Genomic DNA, 12615 nt, shown 5'->3' on the forward strand with positions numbered 1-12615 from the left:
AGTGAGCAAGAGCCTGGTGCCCTTCAAAATGTTGTCCAGGGCCTCTCCCTCTCCCTCTGCCTGTGTCTCTGACTCCCTCATGTGTCTCTCATGAATAAATAAATAAAATCTTAAAAAAAAATCGGGCATGCCTGGGTGGCTCAGTGGTTGAGCGTCTGCCTTGGGCTCAGGAAGTGATCCCGGGATCCTGAGATCAAGTCCTGCATTGGGCTCCCCACAGGGAACCTGGTTCTCCCTCTGCCTGTGTCTCCGCCTCTCTCTCTTTGTCTCTTGAGAATAAATAAAATCTTAAAAAAAAAAGTGTCCATAAGCTCTCTGTTGCTGCTTGGAGATTCTGCAACAATCAAGTGTTCACCAGCTCTGGCGCTGTGGGTCTCAATGTCCACAAGCCCAATGCACGGGTATTGAGCCACGATAGATTTTAAGAAAAGAAAAATACAACTGATCCCTCACTGCAGAGAGTACGAAAACTTCACTTGGAGATGCATTTGTCAGCAGGGTGGGACAGAAGACACTTCAGGATTTAGCTCCCTGTGTCAGTCAGAGCCCTCAGGTCCAGCCACAGAAGCCAGATGGAGTCTCAGATGTTCGTTACAAATATATATGTCACCGAAGAAGAGGCATGGAAAAGGAGTCTCCAAGCTCACCTTCTAGGAACAATGCCCCAAAGCAAGCTGCGCCCTCGGCAGACTGAGGAAACCACCATGACCCCTGGCACTGCCCAGCACTAGGCGCCAATCTGTTTCCGCCACAAACCAGCACATGCACCAACATCTGTCCCAAATGCTGAAGGCCCGAAAGGCAGACACTGGCACATCCTGACACCTGACACCTGATACAGCCCCCAAACCACGCACTATAAAGGATCAATCTGATTATATCAAAATGTAAACTTTAATATGACAAATTGAAAGGCTGGCGATGAACATTCTAGTCATTGCCCAGCGAGCACCAACTTACCCCTGAGCTTCATGTTCAGCCTGAAAACTAAGCCAGATACAGATGTCATGGTCTCAGATGGAAACTTCAGTGATCTTCTGAGCTGATGCCAAGAAGTGATGGTGCCTTTCTGGGAAAGGAGGATAGTTATGGCATGAGAGGGTGCATTTATAGTTGCACAGAACCAGCAGTCCTGTGGAAGTGTAAGGAGTTTATTAATTACACGCCCTTTTTAGCATGAGGGGGTATAGCTCAGTGGTAGAGCATCTGACTGTAGGTCAAGAGGTCCCTGGTTCAAGTCCAGGTGCCCCCTTTGAAAACCCTACTTTTTCCTCCTTTATCCAAAATGACAAAATCGAGTTGTATAGACACCACCCTCTCGGTCCCCAAACAGGTCGAGGCTGGCTTGGCCTATGAACCTGTACACAATTTCAGCCATTCTGTAGATCCAAGTTCCAATCGGGCCCTCAGCACCGCCTTGAAGATCAAGGACAAGACCGAATCCATCCCAAGTGTCCTCTTTGAGGGTCTGTTTCCCCAGAGCCACAATGGTACCAATTCACTATCATCCAGGGTCCAGTCCAGGGACAAAGGCTGCCTCTTTTATTTTTTATTTATTTATTTTTTTAAATTTTATTTATTTATTTATGATAGTCACAGAGAGAGAGAAAGACAGAGACAGAGAGAGACACAGGCAGAGGGAGAAGCAGGCTCCATGCACCGGGAGCCCGACGTGGGATTCGATCCCGGGTCTCCAGGATCGCGCCCTGGGCCAAAGGCAGGCGCCAAACCTCTGCGCCACCCAGGGATCCCTGCCTCTTTTATTTTAATAGAGAATTTAGTATAAATAATCATCAATGAGTGTATCAGTTTCTTAAAGCTGCTGTAACAAAGCACCACAAGCTGAGTGTTTAAAGCAACAGAACTTTATTGTCGCAGAGCTCTGGGGAGTCTGAAATCAAGAGATGCACAGGGCAGTGCTCTCTCAGAAGAGAAGGGTCCTCCCTGTGCCTCTAGCTTCTGGTGTCCGGCGACAACCCTTGACTTCCCTTGTAGATGAGGCACCTGTGCAGCCTCTGCCTCTGTTTTCACAAGGCTGTCTCTCCCCGAGTGTGTCTCCCCTCCTCCTACCAGGACCCCATCACACTGTGTCCTGCCCAATGCCACCGTGACCTCATCCCACCTCGCTGTCTCTCCAGTGACCCGATCCAAGTGGTACTGAGTGAGATTTCAGCAGATCTTTTTGGCGATTCAACCCTTCATAAAGACAAAAAGGAGGGACCAAGTCTCATGGGGGTAGTACCTGTGAGAAGTCAGGAGAACACAGGAGGAGGACGAACTTGGGAACTCTTGCAGGTTTGGGGAGTTCCTCTGTGGATCCCAGCCTCAGATCTCTAGGGAGGCACTGGTGTCCCCAAAGAGTTGTGACAAGGCTGGTCCTGTGAGCACCATACCACAGGCAGCAATCGCTATTGCTCCTGGGATGAGCTGTCACTGCTAGGTGACAGTGGCAGGAACCAGAGCAGGCAGAGCAGGTGCTTTGTCCCGCTCTAACTTCCAGTCTCCTTCTGAGAGCCCTACTGGGGACCAACTAGGAAGCCACTTGGCAAAGGACAAACGTGGGGTACAGAGTCCCAGAGCCAGCATCGCAGAGGGGAGCACAGAAAGGGGGACTTGGAGCCTAAGGACAATCATTTCTTCGGGTGGCTCATCTCACCCAGTGGGCTAAGGGTTGAAGTCATAGAGATCTGAGGCAATGAGAGCGGGCTCTGCTTGCATCCGAGGGTGCAGCAATGCGTACAGAGCTCTGACCCATCCCCAGTCTGTGCATCTTCTGCCTTTTAAGGGGTGCATCCTGGGCCAGCCACTGGGCCTTGTGAGTCTGTGTTTTCAGGTGCTGAGCACAAAAACCACAATACAGATGTTACAATAGAGCCTTCCAGCCTTCAGGGAATGTATCCCAAGCTGCTGCCCTCACCTGGGAACTGAAGATGGAGACCTTGCAGAGCAGTGGTGAGAAAGCAACCTGTTGCTGCTTCTTCTGAGGCAGGGAGATGAGGTAGCTGTAAAGCAGGTCTGGCGACTCAGCCAACCGTGCTGAAGGGGCATCTAGGGTAGAAGCTCTTGGTGTGGCTGCTGAGGGAAAGGGTACTAATTGGATTTCACTGGTATAGCAGGGGTTATAGTTCAGGGGTAGAGTATTTGACTGCCGCTCAAGAGGTCCTTAGTTCAAATCTGAATGCCCCCTAGCATTTTAGCCACTAGAGGTGATAAGGAAGTTCCAATGTCCTCTCCTCTTTGCTGAATCTGGTTTCTGAGTTTTCTTGCAAACTGCAGCAGGCAGCTCTGCTCAGGTGTTGTGTTTTTCCCCTCCTCTGATCTCCCCACACTCCCCTCACCTGGTCCCTGCACTCACCAGTGTGTACTTAGTCTCCAGGTTGAGGGTGAGGACTCTGTCCCTTGAAGGTAGCCAGAAGGAAATCTGAGATCATCTATAAAAGGATGATATTTCAGCTGCCATATGACTTATCAACAGTTGCAAAGGAAGCCAGAAAGCAGTACAATATCATATTCCGTATGTTGAGAGGAAATCACATGGGATCCCTGGGTGGCGCAGCGGTTTGGCGCCTGCCTTTGGCTCAGGGCGCGATCCTGGAGACCCGGGATCGAATCCCACATCGGGCTCCCGGTGCATGGAGACTGCTTCTCCCTCTGCCTATGTCTCTGCCTCTCTTTCTCTCTCTGTGACTATCATAAATAAATAAAAATTAAAAAAAAAAAAAGAAATCACAGACAGCTTTGAATTCTATTCCCAGCCAAACTATTCTTTAAGAACAGACAAAAGTTGAGAGAGTTTGCTGCTAACAGACACTCACTAAAGCAATTTTTAAAAATATACTTTATTTTTTTAAAAGATTTTATTTATTTATTCATGAGAGACAGAGAGAGAGAGAGAGAGAGGCAGGGAGCCTGACATGGGACTCGATCCCGGGTCTCCAGGATCACACCCTGGGCTGAAGGCCGTGCTTAATTGCTGAGCCACCCGGGGCTACCCTAAAAATATACTTTAGAGGAAAGAAATATGATCCCAGAATGTGAGGTCTGAGACACAAAAAGGAACATTGAACAAAGAAAATATAGGATATGTAAATAAATCTAAAAATCAATGACAATATTTGTATCTAATTTATAAAGTTTTTTTAAAGATAAAACTAAAATACAACATCATATAAGGAACAGAATGGTAAGAGTTGAGGTGTCTTTATGTAATTTGTGAGGAGGATAAAAATATCGATTAACATTAGAATTTTAAGATTTGAAAGTAGAAATTTCTACTGTATCACTTCAAAAGTTATGATTTTGTCATGCAAAAGGGGATAAGAGAATGGAGGGTATATGCTTGCCATCACACATTAATTCTAATAATTTCTTTGTTGATTCTTTGAATTTCCTATGTGTATGCTCACACTAAGTAGTTGGCAAGTTTTATTTCCCTTGTTCCAAATCGTATAGATTTTATCTTTTTCTTACCTTACTGTGCTGACTAGACCTCCATCGTAATGTTGAATAAGGGTGTTGATAGTAGATACCTTGACTCATTCTGATTTCAAATGAAAAGCTCTCAGCATTTCATCAGTAAGTACATATCATGAACTATGCTTTTTGTAAGTGGTTTTTATTAAATTAAGGAAATTTTCTTCAATTTCTAGTTTGCAAAACTATTTTTTATCATGGGTGGATGTGAAATTTTATCAAACCCCCTTTTTGCTTCTGTTGAGAATCATATGGTTTTCCTCTTCTAGTCTAGTTACATGGTAAATTACACTCATTGCTTTTTGTAAAATTAAACATACTTTGCATTCCATTTACAAATCCAAATTGGTGATTCTTATCCTTTATATATATTAGTGAATTCGGTTAGATAATAATTTATTTAATTTTTTCTACCTATGGGGACGCCTAGGTGGCTCAGTGGTTAAACATCTGCCTTTGGCTCAGGGCGTGATCCTTGGGTCCCAGGATTGAGTCCCGCATCAGACTCCCCACAGGGAGCCTGCTTCTCCCTCTGCCTATCTCTCTGCCTCTCTCACTGTGTCTCTCATGAATAAATAAACAAAATCTTCAAAAAAAATTTTTCTACCTATGTTTATGAGTGAGATTGGCCTTTGCATTCTTTATACTGTCTTTGTTGGGTTTTGGTATCAAGATTGTGCTAGTCTCACAAAAGGAGTTGTAGAAGATATATATCTTTTCTATTAGATTTTTATGTAAAAATACCTATTGCTTATTTAAAGTATGAGACAAAACTCACCAGTAAAACCATCCTGTCTCAATTTTTTTGTGAAAATTTTCAAATAACAGTTTAAATAAAATAACTATTTAAAACTTAGAGGACTATTCAGCTTTTCTATTTTTCTTTTGTCAGTTTTGTTAAGTTGTAGTATTTTTAAGTTCTTGCTCAATTTCAGGATAGCATGGGGACAAAGTCCTTCAACTCTTAAGACATAATGCAGGAGTTCAAATTATGGGTTCTAATTGAGTGGCCTCAGCGAAATTGATTAACTCTCTCAGCCTCAGTTTTGCCATATATAAAATGGGCATGATGATAGAAATGAGAACAAGAATAGTGCCTAGTTTGTAAAGACGCTACACAAATTAAATACATTAATATTTTTAAAGTATGTAAAACCATGCCTGCCACACAGTTAGTTCTTTGTTTGATTTTAAATTTTTTGTATATTATTTTTCATAATGTTAAATAATCGTTATTTTAAAGTCTAAAGAATCTATAGTTTTTCTTTTTGATTTCTGATATAGGTTTATTTGTTTCTCCTTTCTTATTTTTCTTACCAGTTTCACCAGATGTTAGTCAATAATTTCTTTTCAAAAACCAACTTTTGGCTTTGTTAGTCCTCTCTGTAGCATTTGTTTTCTATTTCTTTTTTTGTTTTGTTTTGTTTTCTATCTCATTAATTTCTGCTCTTTATTTCGTCTCTCATAGTATTCTTTTATCCAGTTTTTCTAACTTCTTGAGATGGATTCTTAGTTTATTTCTATTCTTCTTTTTCAGTATATTGCTCAAAGCTCTAAGTATTTCTCTAAATGCTGATTTACACATAGATCAATGGAACAGAATAGAGAATCCAGAAATGGGCCCTCAACTCTATGGTCAACTAATATTCAACAAAGCAGGAAAGACTATCCACTGGAAAAAGGACAGTCTCTTGAATAAATGGTGTTCAGAAGGGATCCCTGGGTGGCTCGGTGGTTTAGTGCCTGCCTTTGGCCCAGGATGTGATCCTGGAGTCCTGGGATCAAGTCCCACGTCAGGCTCCCAGCATGGAGCCTGCTTCTCCCTCTGCCTGTCTCTCTCTCTCTCTCTCTCTCTCTCTATGTCTATCATAAATAAATAAATCTTTTTAAAAAATGGTGTTGTGAAAATTGGACAGCCACATGCAAAAGAATGAAACTGGACCACACACCACACAGAAGGATAAACTCAAAATGGTTGAAATATCTTAATGTGAAATGTGAGATATCTTAATGTGAGATAAGAATCCATCAAAATCCTATAGGAGGACACAGGCAACAACCCTTTTTGAACTTGGCCACAGCAACTTCTTGCAAGATACGTCTATGAAGGCAAGAGAAACAAAAGCAAAAATGAACTATTGGGACTTAATCAAGATAAAAAGCTTCTGCACAGCAAAAGAAACCGTCAACATAACTAAAGGACAGCCTAGAGATTGGGAGAAGATATTTGTAAATGACATATCAGATAAAGGGCTAGTATCCAAGATCTATAAACAACTTATTCAACTCAACGGCAAAGAAACCAACAATCCAATCATGAAATGGGCAAAAGACATGAGCAGAAATGTCACAGAGGAAGACATAGACATGGCCAACAAGCACATGAGAAAATGCTCCGCATCACTTGCCATCAGGGAAATACAAATCAAAACCACAATGAGATACCACCTCACACCAGTGAGAATGGGGAACATTAACAAGGCAGGAAACCACAAATGTTGGAGAGGATGTGGAGAAAGGGGAACCCTTTTGCACTGTTGGTGGGAATGTGAACTGGTGCAGCCACTCTGGAAAACTGTGTGGAGGTTCCTCAAAGAGTTAAAAATAGAACTTCCCTATGACCCAGCAATTGCACTGCTGGGGATTTACCCCAAAGATACAGATACAGTGAAACGCTGGGACACCTGCACCCCGATGTTTCTAGCAGCAATGTCCACAATAGCCAAACTGTGGAAGGAGCCTCGGTGTCCATCGAAAGATGAATGGATAAAGAAGATGTGGTCTCTGTATACAATGGAATATTACTCAGCCATTAGAAACGACAAATACCCACCATTTGCTTCGACGTGGATGGAACTGGAGGGTATTATGCTGAGTGAAATAAGTCAGTCAGAAGACAAACATTACATGGTCTCATTCATTTGGGGAATATAAAAAATAGTGAAAGGGAATAGAGAGGAAAGGAGAGAAAATGAGTGGGAAATACCAGAGAGGGTGACAGCACATGAGATTCCTAACTCTGGAAGGGGAGGTGGGCGAGGGGATGGGGTGACTGAGCGATGGGCACTGAGGGGGGCACTTGGCGGGATGAGCACTGGGTGTTATACTATGTGTTGGCAAATCGACTCTACTAAAAAAATACAAAATATACCAAAAAATGCTGATTTAGTGTCCATCAATGGATGAATAAAGAAAGTGGTGCGCACACACACACACACACACACACACACAGTGGAATATTATTCAGCCATTAGAAAGAAGGAAATTCTGCCATTGGTAACAACATGGTTGAAACTGGAGGGTATTATTAAATACCCAGGCACCCCTCATCCCAACGTTCTAATTCACCTATTTTCTCTTTGGCTGAAACCATTCACTGACTATAACATGGAAATACTCTCTGAGTTTTAAATTTTAGCTATCAATTTTTAGATAACATAGATTCCTATGTTCTCTTTTCACATCTTCTTAGTTACTACTTATGCTTTCCAGCTTCCTATTGAAATTTTCAAGTTTTTCTCTTATCTTCTTGAAAATAGCAAGCACTGTTTTCTTACAGTGTGTTTCTGGCAGTTCTAGTACAAAAGGTCCCTGTGTTTAGTTCTATGGTCTGTTGTTTCTATTGATTTTCATTGATGGTTTTTGCCTCCTTGTGTACATAGTTATTTTGACTACATATTGAACATTGTATTTAAAAATGTATTTTTTAGAAGTAATTTGAGGGATCCCTGGGTGGCGCAGCGGTTTGGCGCCTGCCTTTGGCCCAGGGCGTGATCCTGGAGACCCGGGATCGAATCCCACATCAGGCTCCCGGTGCATGGAGCCTGCTCCTCCCTCTGCCTGTGTCTCTGCCTCTCTCTTTCTCTATCATAAATAAATAAAAATTTAAAAAAAAAAAAAAAACAAAGAGCAGTAGGAGAGAAAAGAGAGAATCAAGTGGTCTAAGCCTGTGGTGGAGGCAGCCCCTCTGAGAGATTCCCAGGGAGAGGACAGAGGCTCTGCTTTTGATATGCATTCTGACTCCGATGGCCACTTCTGGGAACTAGGAAGATGCATATCCATACCTCACAAGTGGTAGCAGTAGGAACAAAGCAATAGCCTTCTCTCTGGAGATTATGAGAAGGTTGAGAAAATGAGACATTAAGAGAAAGGAAGTGAAGGCTCCCCGCAGGCCAAGGAAGGCAAGAGTCTCTCCACGGAAGGTAGGAGTGGACTGAGCCAGCCTCTTCAGTGAAATGTGATCCCTGTAGCTATTGTCTAGATGATACTCAGGGAAAGATTCTTGGAACTGGTCCTGGTGCAGAGCCTAAATTTCTATCCCAAGGCAAAGAGCATTAATTTTAGTGATTATATGTGGGGAGAAGAGGCAGGATGCCAGGACCTGCTTCAGTAATTTAAAACATAAGGAAGGGGGCACCTGGATTTGAACCAGGGACCTCTTGATCTGCAGTCAAATGCTCTACCCCTGAGCTATACCCCCCACCTACCTATAGCTTTGCATTATCACCTTTCACCCATGCATTGCACTCAGGATCTCTCTGTCCATATTTTGCTGGGGTTTTTCTGCATGTCGAGGAGGTGGCAAGTCTCCTCCACTATACTCCACTTTTCCATCTTTCCCCTTTCAACCTTAAGGAGTCCTCTTCTCTCCTGATCTTTGCCTCAGGCTGTAGCAACGGCATCAACTTTTACACCTGGAAAGATCATTTAAGTCTGCACTAGTCTTTCTCCCTAGGCTGGCACATAGTCATCAGAACAGGAGTGGTCGTTTCTGGGTCTTAAGTGAACCTTACACTCAGCCCAAGGAGAGCCTCTTCCATACTCGAAGCCTCAGGAGCGTGCTCATCGTTTCGCTCATTCATTCATTCATTCATTCATTCAACAAACACTCTTGGACATGATAGGTGCTAGGCTCTGTCATTCATGTTGAGGACACAGACTAACAAAACATTATCCCTGTTCCTCAAAGGGTCCAAGTAGGAGACAAACCCACGAACCAAAGTATTTCCACAGAGTGGCAGTGGAAGTCCACTCGGAGAGCTGTGGGAGCGGGGAGTAAGAAGCTCTGCTGCTAGGAAGTCAGAAGGAGCTTTCTGGAGGAGATGGACAAGGAGGAGCCTGCTAAAACGAAGAAGCTGGGGAGGCCAAGGAGGGATAAGGCCAGGGAAGGAGTAAGAAGAAAAATGTTCTTAAAAAGTGGATCGGGGGCAGTGGGTGGCTCAGTGGTTGAACATCTGCTTTTGGCTCAGGTCGTGATCCTGAAGTCCCGGGATCAAGTCCCCCATCAGGCTCCCTGCAGGGAGCCTGCTTCTCCCTCTGCCTGTGTCTCTGCCTCTCTCTGTGTCTCTCATGAATAAATAATTAAAATCTATTTTTTAAAAAAGTGGGTCAGGTGTGTCTGGAGATTGGTGAGGCTTAAGACAGAGGAAGGTGTGCTCAGCCGGCCAGGAAGCATCTTGGAAGTCTGGATTCCTGCTAATGTGGTTGGGGAAAGCTTGACACAACACAGCATGACTAGCTGTGGCATCAAGGAACCCTCACAACCACCCTCCCTGGTGTCCAAGTCCTAGAGAGGAGTGAGGACAGAACAGAACCCAGGCTTTACTACTTCCTCGCCAAAAATGACATCAGCCAGCCAGGGGGCACCCGGATTTGAACCGGGGACCTCTTGATCTGCAGTCAAATGCTCTACCCCTGAGCTATACCCCCACACCTGCCTTTGAGCCTTAATTGCACCTCTTGAACCATGTCATTGGCTTGTCGCCTGGACTTCCAAGGCCATGTTCCTGGAAGCAGGCAAGCTGGTCCATGACAGCCCAGCCCTCCCTATCACGCTGCGCTCACTCCTCCCTGTCCGCGTATCAACACCTACTGAGCAGCTTCTCCATGCCAGGCTCAGCCTTCCTTCTCCTTCCACTTCTTCGTCCCTCTGGCTCCTGACCTCTGCCACCCTTGATCCGTCTTGACTGCGATGGCCTGTCATCGGCTGGCCCATCTGAGCGGAACATGGGTCCTCTCCTCCCTCCCTGCACTGCGTCGCTGAGCAGAGAGGTCCCTGTGCAGATGGAGGAGCAGGTCTGGGACAAGAACCTGGTCCTGACACCACACCCTGAGACCCAGAGGACCCCCCTTCTCCCTTTCCACCAGAGGCTCATCCACTCCACCTACTGAATACTGCAGAGGAACCCGGTGAACTAGTTCGATTCCCGCTCCAGATGGAAAGGGCTCTGGGGAGGTTGGGGAGCTTGCTCCTGAGCCCCCAGGGCATGGCAAGGCGAGGGGGGGGGTGAGTTCCAAGGCGGCAGAGCAGATGCAGGAAGCAGGAAGGAGGAGGCGGCTGGGATGGGCTGCCCTCTCATCTGAAGTCTGGGCGCTGGTGGAGGCCATGGCCAAAGAAGGTGCCTCCCACCCCACCCCCACCCGTTGATGGAGAAACTAAAAGAGGGTCTGAGCCCCTGTCAACCCTCCCGGGTGCGCCCCCCCCACACCGCCCCGTCCCATAGAAGCACTCTTCCATACCGTCTACGCTGCTCACAGGGCTTTGGGGAAGCAGCTCTTTTGTCCAGAAATACTGACAAAGGCCCTGGATCCTGGGGTGCTGGGCCAAGGTACCTAGCACCTGAAGTGATTTCACACTTGCTGGGCTCTCCTTTTTTCTCCAGGCCTCCAGGACACACCAAAATTGACCACAACCCCTTCCGTTGGGCCCACTGGTCCACTGGCCTGAGGGGGTGATATTTTTAGTTCTTTTTTTTTTTTTTCAAAATTTTAAAATTTATTTTTGATAGTCACACACAGAGAGAGAGAGAGGCAGAGACACAGGCAGAGGGAGAAGCAGGCCCCGTGCACCAGGAGCCCGACGTGGGATTCAATCCCGGGTCTCCAGGATCGCGCCCTGGGCCAAAGGCAGGCGCTAAACCGCTGCGCCACCCAGGGATCCCGATACTTTTAGTTCTGATGGTAGAGGACAGAGGTGGAGAGCAGTGAGCAGGTGAAGCTGATGGAGCGGGAACTGGTCCCTGACTGGGGGTCCTGGGGCCCAGCCTCCTGCCTCTAGGGAATGTCCGTGAACTCAGGTGAGCCCAGCCTGTGTGCACCCTCCCCCCACCCGAAGAAACCTGGCAGTGAGGGTGCTGGCTAGGCCCTGCTCCGCATCCGACTCCCACCCTTCGGAGCCCCTCCCACACCCGCGACGCTGAGGGCCACTCCTGTCCCCTCTGTGAGGAGGCTTGTTTGAGCAGCTGTGCCTGGAACCGGGCCTGAGGGGCTGAAGCAGTCAAGGGTGTGTGTCCTGGGGTCGGCAGGACAGGGACGCACAAGGAGCTAGTACCCATCCAGGGCAGAGAAGCTTCTTGTGGGGCTTGGCCCCTCGGGAGGTGGCCAGAAAGGGAGACTATCTGGGAGAGGCTGAGCTGCTGAGGCCCCGGGGCTGGGAAGGGACGGTTCTCTGACACTGTTTTCACGAACTGAGGTCACTTAGAAAGAAACCGTAAGTGGGGCGCCTGGGGGCCTCAGCAGCTGAGCATATGTCTTCGGCCCAGGGCGTGATCCTGGAGTCCCGGGATCGAGTTCTGCCTCGGGCTCCTGCGTGGAGCCTGCTTCTCCCTCTGCCTGTGTCTCTGCCTCTCTCTCTGTGTCCCTCATGAATAAATAAATAGAATCTTGAAAGAAAGAAACCATAAGTAAAAATAGCCAAAATGTTAAATTTATCAGGAAAGCAAAAAATGTAGGTTCTAAGCGGTGCAGGGCTGTGCAGTTTTCAACGTGATGAAGTGAATTCTGGCAGAACGGGGTCACAGCAGCAGCAGGGACAGAGGACAGGATGAGAGGCTCCCTGACCTGTTTGTTACACACAATGTTCAAATCCTGCTGCATCATGTTGAGAAGGAACTGGCAACTTTTACACTGTCAGACCCAAAACTAAAAATATTTGGCCTTTCACGTAGAAAATTTCATAACATTTTTACTGATATGTCATATTGCCAATCATTAAAGGAAACTGGTTTCTCTCTGAGATTGAGGGGTGGTAGCGTGACTTCAAGGTAGGCAAAAATTTTTTAAATATGACACCAAAAGTTCACTTGATAAACTGGACTTCATCAAAATTAAGAACTTGTGCTCTTTGTTTTTTTTTTTTTTAAA

At 46.0% G+C, this 12615-nt stretch overlaps 3 non-coding genes across 3 annotated transcripts; 1 reads left to right on the forward strand and 2 right to left on the reverse strand.

Annotated features, from left to right (window-relative positions):
- Positions 1-1180: 1180 nt before the first annotated feature.
- On the forward strand, positions 1181-1252 carry TRNAY-GUA (transfer RNA tyrosine (anticodon GUA)). The gene has a single exon. It is a non-coding gene; the product is annotated as a tRNA-Tyr (tRNA).
- A 7629-nt stretch (positions 1253-8881) lies between these two features.
- TRNAC-GCA (transfer RNA cysteine (anticodon GCA)) lies at positions 8882-8953 on the reverse strand. Its single transcript has one exon. It is a non-coding gene; the product is annotated as a tRNA-Cys (tRNA).
- A 1157-nt stretch (positions 8954-10110) lies between these two features.
- TRNAC-GCA (transfer RNA cysteine (anticodon GCA)) lies at positions 10111-10182 on the reverse strand. The gene has a single exon. It is a non-coding gene; the product is annotated as a tRNA-Cys (tRNA).
- Positions 10183-12615: the final 2433 nt, after the last annotated feature.

This window comes from Nyctereutes procyonoides, unplaced genomic scaffold, assembly GCF_905146905.1.
Source record: "Nyctereutes procyonoides isolate TBG_1078 unplaced genomic scaffold, NYPRO_anot_genome, whole genome shotgun sequence".
Classification (NCBI taxonomy): Eukaryota; Metazoa; Chordata; class Mammalia; order Carnivora; family Canidae; genus Nyctereutes; species Nyctereutes procyonoides.